This window comes from Acinonyx jubatus, chromosome E4, assembly GCF_027475565.1.
Source record: "Acinonyx jubatus isolate Ajub_Pintada_27869175 chromosome E4, VMU_Ajub_asm_v1.0, whole genome shotgun sequence".
Classification (NCBI taxonomy): domain Eukaryota; kingdom Metazoa; phylum Chordata; class Mammalia; order Carnivora; family Felidae; genus Acinonyx; species Acinonyx jubatus.
Window position 1 is genome coordinate 51282476 of NC_069395.1, and position 6000 is coordinate 51288475.

Here is a 6000-nt window from a genome sequence, read left to right on the forward strand (position 1 = left end):
TTTTTTTTTTAATTGGGAAGTAAGAAAAAGATTTACAGCAAGTCAGTAGCAGACAGAAAAGACCAGGACACAAGCACTACTTCCCCCAGCACCACTCCTTTGGGAATATAGTGGCCTCTTTCCCACCCAACATTAGAAGAGTAGGAAATTCCAGAGTCATTCTCCTCAAACTGGGAGGACAAGATTGGCAAGACTGGGGAGAATAAATACGGCACATGTTCCCTAGGGCACCAGTTTCGCTCCAGACTTTTAGAGGAAAGGAGTTACATGATTCATATATTGAAACCAATACAGACAATATCAAATGCAAAAATCCCATGAATCTTTAGGTTCAAATCAGCAGGCTGCAGACTAATTTGGGCTCTTTCCTCCCAGACTTTCATGGGTACGATCAAAGTGTCCCAGGGTTGTGGTGAGGGTCAGTGAAAGCTTTGGGGAATGAGGCTCGAAGAGGGCAGGAGACTAATGTTACTTATTCCCCTCTTCCCTCATCTCTCTAGTGTGCGGGGTGGTCTCAGAGGACAGTTAGGTACAAACTCAGCTCTCTTTGCCACATTAGGGAATTTAGAAGGAAATTAGTACTTGGTAAATAGTATTTTTGGCTGCCAGGCCCAAACTCCAGAAATGAATGCCTTCCTCTTAATTGAACGCCACTTATGTATAAAGGAATAGATTTCCCCAAGACAGAACTCTGAATTTTATGGTCCTCTTCCACATGGAGGCTGCAGGGGCAGCAGAGATATCTACGTGTTAGATGCAGCAGATGCCATGGTTTCTACAAAAATGGCAGCCAAGTAAGTGCCCACCTACCTACCCCCTTTCCCTGCCCATGCCCTCTAGACTCACACCCTGGTCCCACAGACTCAAGGCTCAGAATCTGGATGAGTTACTATTAATACCACTGACCCCTCCTTCCTATCCTTCACATAGACACAGCCATCTGGTCATTCTGCCCTCGGTTACGCCCCAGGCCCATAGGAACCCCTGGGTACCCTGAGCAAGTCACTGTGACGTTGAGGGAGCTGTTATCTTGGGCCCGGGGAACCTGAAACCCACCCTGGTGGTCTCTAGATCGTTGTCCTGAGAAACCATAAACACCAAGTCCTCCGATGCCCTCGAATTTGAGTTTGTCGTTTTAACCCTTAACAGCCTTTTCAGGTAAAAATAACAACGACCAATTTACCGACTTTGTAGCTACGCTGTGCTCGGGAAAAGCATTTGCTTCAAAGAAAGACGGGAAGAAAGAAAGGAAAAAAAACCCAAGAAGCAAAAGGGAGTACCTACTCCTCAGGCGATGTACACTTTAATGAACTGAAATAAAAATAAAAACAGAGGAAGGGAGAGGAGATACCAACTTGCCCCATCCTTTCCTGGCACTGTAGCTCAAAGACTGGAATCTCCACTTGTTAACCATTGTTAACTAGTATTTTTAGTCCTGATTGCTTTTAGCCTCTGTATAGTTCCTTTTTTAAACACATTTTCTATACGTCAATAAAAGATCCTGAAGGAGTGGTGTGCATCTTCCAAGTCCTGTGGGGAATTATGGAGGCATGCCTTTCTTAATGACCGGCCTGCCTTCTTGGCTCTGGGCCTCCTCCCCTCAGCGCTTACCCACCACTGCTACCAAAATGTCTTCTCTGCATCACCCTGTTGTGTTGGCGGCTGTCATCACTGAAGGTCCTGCTACTCCGCCTGTGTCCCTTGCCTTCCTTGATCCTGTTGTCTCACTGTAGCCTCGCCTTCTCTACCCTCCTCTTCCCACCACCTACCCTTCCTCCCTCTGCCACTGTCTCTCTCTCTTTCTCCTCTGCCTCCACCCAGTCTGAATTCTTCCTCTCCCCGGTTGCTTTCACCCTCAGAAAAGGTCCCTGACAAGTGGTCACTTTTGCCGGATGCCCCAGCGTCACCCAGACTGGTCCAGGCTATGGTTTGGAGCCCTCGATCAGCCACAAAGACTGACTTGCTGTCCGGTTCCCTCAACCCTGGAGCGCCCAGTGGTAGTAGCCGCATCTCCAAAGCTCTAGTGCCATCTATGGGCACTGGCGGAGAATATTTAATCATCTTAACTTGCCCAGCCTGTCTGCCCTCAGTAGCTGAGTTTCCAGCTCCTGTGACCACCTGCCTCTCAGGCTTGGTCACCTGAAAAACATTCTCCCTTTCCCTCCCTTGAAAATGAGCGCGGTGCACATTGTGAGATCAACTCTCACCTCCAGGTCATATAGGTAACACCCAGCCAGGTGATAGCCTGGAAGAGCAGGGGTATGAGGGAAACTTCCATCGGGCTCAGTTCCACAAGAACACAAAGCAGAAGTGTAGAGACAATAACAGAGCGTAGTTGGGGCCCTGAACCCAGACAAGCCCTCTCCCCCACTCGAGGTGGCGGGGAATTCCAGGAGACTACCCGGGGGACAGTCCACCTGGCTGTGTCTTGTGACAAGAGGAATTACCCAGGGGGGAAGGTGAGGAGGGAACAACAGCACGAATAAGAGTCAGAGGGCATTTCTTCTGGTATTTTCTAGGCTCCAGCAAGCCTCTTCCCAACCCTGGGCCATGTAAGAGACAGGGACAAAATCCCAGCCTCCAGCCACATGGCGGTCTCCCACTGAAGCTCCTGCCCTACCCCAGCAGCGGGACGGACACTTTTGCAGCCCATTCCCTGCGGCTCATTTCCTCTTCCTCCATCATTTCCTAAAATACAGATTTCTGTGATAGCAGCAAGAGAGGCCATTCCTGGTCCCGTTTTAAACAAGCCGCCCCGGAAACCCATACCTGAGGAGTGACCGTTGTAATGTGCAGATAAAACCCATCACCTGAATCTCGTTCCTGCATGTTAAATGGGCAACGGGAACTAGACATATACAGTGGAACATAAAGGAATTTCAGTCATTAGTATTTATTCCTGAGGCAGCTGAATGCTAACATTATGTTTTCACTTAAATGAGTATGATTCACCCATTGCTTAAGACCTCTGGGTGCATTTACAATGATCTGAACACAGATTTAATTATTGCTGTGTTGTGGGAACTAAGGACTGCCACAGGGAAAATTAAAAGTGGATTATTAAGCAAGAGAAATGTTAGCAGCATTAGTAATCAGTGCAATTACCAAGAACCCAACGTAAACACAGTAGCGTCTTCTCTCCCGTGATGACCCGAGTGGCCCTGGGGACATGTGCCTCAGCAGCCACCTCTTTGCCTGTCAGCAGTAAGACATCATTAAGGAATAAGGGCTCCTGGGGCCTGTATCTCTCCTCTCATGTGATATGCACACTACACTTCACTGCTCAGCCTTTCAAAGAATCATAAAAAGAACATGTATTAGACTCGTAAATCCTCACATAACAACGTCTCTTGTTCCTCTTCTCTCATCTCCCCACGTGAGTTCAGTGAACACCTACCACGGACCAGGCCCAGCACTGGCTCTGGGTGGACAGGGACGAAAGCCTGGCCCTTCCTTGAAGAGACAGAGTCTCTTTTTGCCTCATTCTGTTTCCATCTACTTGCACCACACTCCCTACTCCCCAGCCCAGATAGTCCACACGTATGTGGATGAAGCCCTTTGCGTCAAACATTTTAAAATAGGTTTGAGAAAATTTTCCAAATTTATGTTTCCGTGTTCGTGAGGAATGGAGACGAGATGTACAGTAAAAGAATTCAGTTAATTAGGAGGAGGGTTGTCATTTCAATATTGACAATATTCTTTTTTAAACCTAGGCCTATTTCAAACACTTCAAATACTAAGAAAAGTGGCAATTAAGGAGCTTTGGATTCAAAGAGAAGCTTTTTGAATCCAAAAAGCTCACAGAACATTCTCAAAGGACTGATTACTATAGAATCTTCCATGGTTGGGAGGGCAGAGGGGAGGGAGGGCATTACAAAAGGTTCTGATATTTTAAGATGTTGATGCCCTTTAATGCCTTAAATGAGAAATGCTATGATCAGAGATCACGGCCAAACACTCATTCATAGCTTGTGTGAAAGCTTTGGGTCTACTCTTCATGACAAACAATAAGCCCTTTGGAGGTTTCTGGGAAATAAGCGTAAATAACAAGAAATGCAGCAACAATTATGAAAATTTGATATGCTAGCTGTACAGGAAATTTAAAGATCCAAGAAAAACAGTGAGAACGATGAAGAAATGTATAAATTACGTCTGTGCACAGGCAGTACCTGGCGTGATTTGTGACCCACACTCACTTTTTATGACTTTTTTTTCCCATAAATAAAACCCACAGAGGAATAACCAAAACTTATATTTACAACCAAAGCTACACGGAAACAATGACAACCTGGGTTGTTATGAAAGACAACTTGGCTGACTTATTGACACCAGAGAGTGAGGAATCACTGAAGAAATCAAGGTGGAACCATCTGTCCTCCTCTTCGACCCCCCCAACCCCCATCTTGTGCCATTTAAAGACCTTGAGAGGTATTCGTGTAAATTTAGTCTTCAACATTTCTCTTCCAAAGAAACGACCTGAATTTTAACTCCATTTGAAACATCCATGCTTGCCACAAGGCAGGGTTTTAATACAGCAGGGCTATTGGCATTTTGGTCAGATGGTTCCTTGTTGTGGGAAACTGTCCCATGCATTGCAGAGTCCTTAGCAGCATCCCTGACTCCTCCCCGCCACAATCCAGAGGACCACCACCGTCCTACAACCAAAATATCTCTGGATACTGCCGAATGCAGTTTTGTCCTGGGGTGGGGGACAAAATCTCCCTCAGTTGAGAAGACAGTGAGTAGGGAGATTTATCACAAAAATGAGATGACTTCAATCCAGAGATTGTTGAAGCAACATTTTAAGAACCCAGCTCATTTCAATCCAAAAGACAAAAGAGCCCCCCAAATGGAACACTGCTGTAGCTTTTCTATTGAATTTCTTTTCACAAGAGTTTCTAAATGTTTGGAAAGCATGTGTCTGTGTCTTATTTGTAGTTATTTTGTTGGAATCACTCTTGGTATTTTGGTGGTACGAGATTAGATTCCAAGGTAGGGAGGAGAATTTACAAGACGGTGCTTCCAGGAGATGAGAGGTTGACTCTGGTTCAATTTGTCATGGCTGTCCAGGAATCAATTACGTTTCAAATCAAGGGTCACTTGTAAATTAGACCTTTTGGCTCTGTTGCTTCACCTGATGGACAATAATAAATGGTGTTGATTGTTTAAGATCTCTAAATACCTCACAGTCTTATATGGCCTGAGATTTCTTTAGGAAAAAAAAATGAGATCAAGGGTACGTTAGTCACCAACAACAGGAGGAAAGGAAGATGTCCCAAAATTCTGCCTAGGTTCAAGATTCTGATCAACTGAACAAGGAAAGCCAGTATCATTGCCCGTGTCCACAGGAGACAGTAGATATCAAAGTCACATGCCAAAGAGAGTGCTTCGTGATGTTAGGGGAAGCAAAGGGTTAACTTCACACACACACACACACACACACACACACACACACACACACACACACACATAACCCACCCAGAAAACTTTGGGGCAAAAGAAGAAAATAGATAGCTGTCCATGAAAGAAACCTACTGCCTTGCCAGCATGGGGCAGAGGACACCCACCACTGAACCGCTTTACCCAGCTCACCATCCCAAACAAGCACTTCCAGGACCCAAGAAGGGGGATGCAAGGAGGGATGCCATTTTTACTTCTAGCATTTTCAAAAGACTCGCAAGTTTGATTTTTCTTTCCTATTGTCCCAGCCATGCCCGTGGGACCACTTGGCCTAGCTTTGTGCTCAGAAAATGTCATCATCGTAGTATATCTGCATAAAGTTCTATTAGCTATGAAGGTCATCTGGGAGCAGGAAAGAGTCAACGTGCAAGTGTGACTGGCCACAGTCACCCTCACATTTGCTTCTCCTGGTCAGATGGGAGGTCTCTGGTTCAGTCCTGAGAATCTGATGAAGTCCCTTCCTGCAGGGGTGTGTGGGGCCATAGAACTCACAGCAAGGAAATAAAATTGGGGGCTCAAATTTTGGTGCCAAAAGAGATG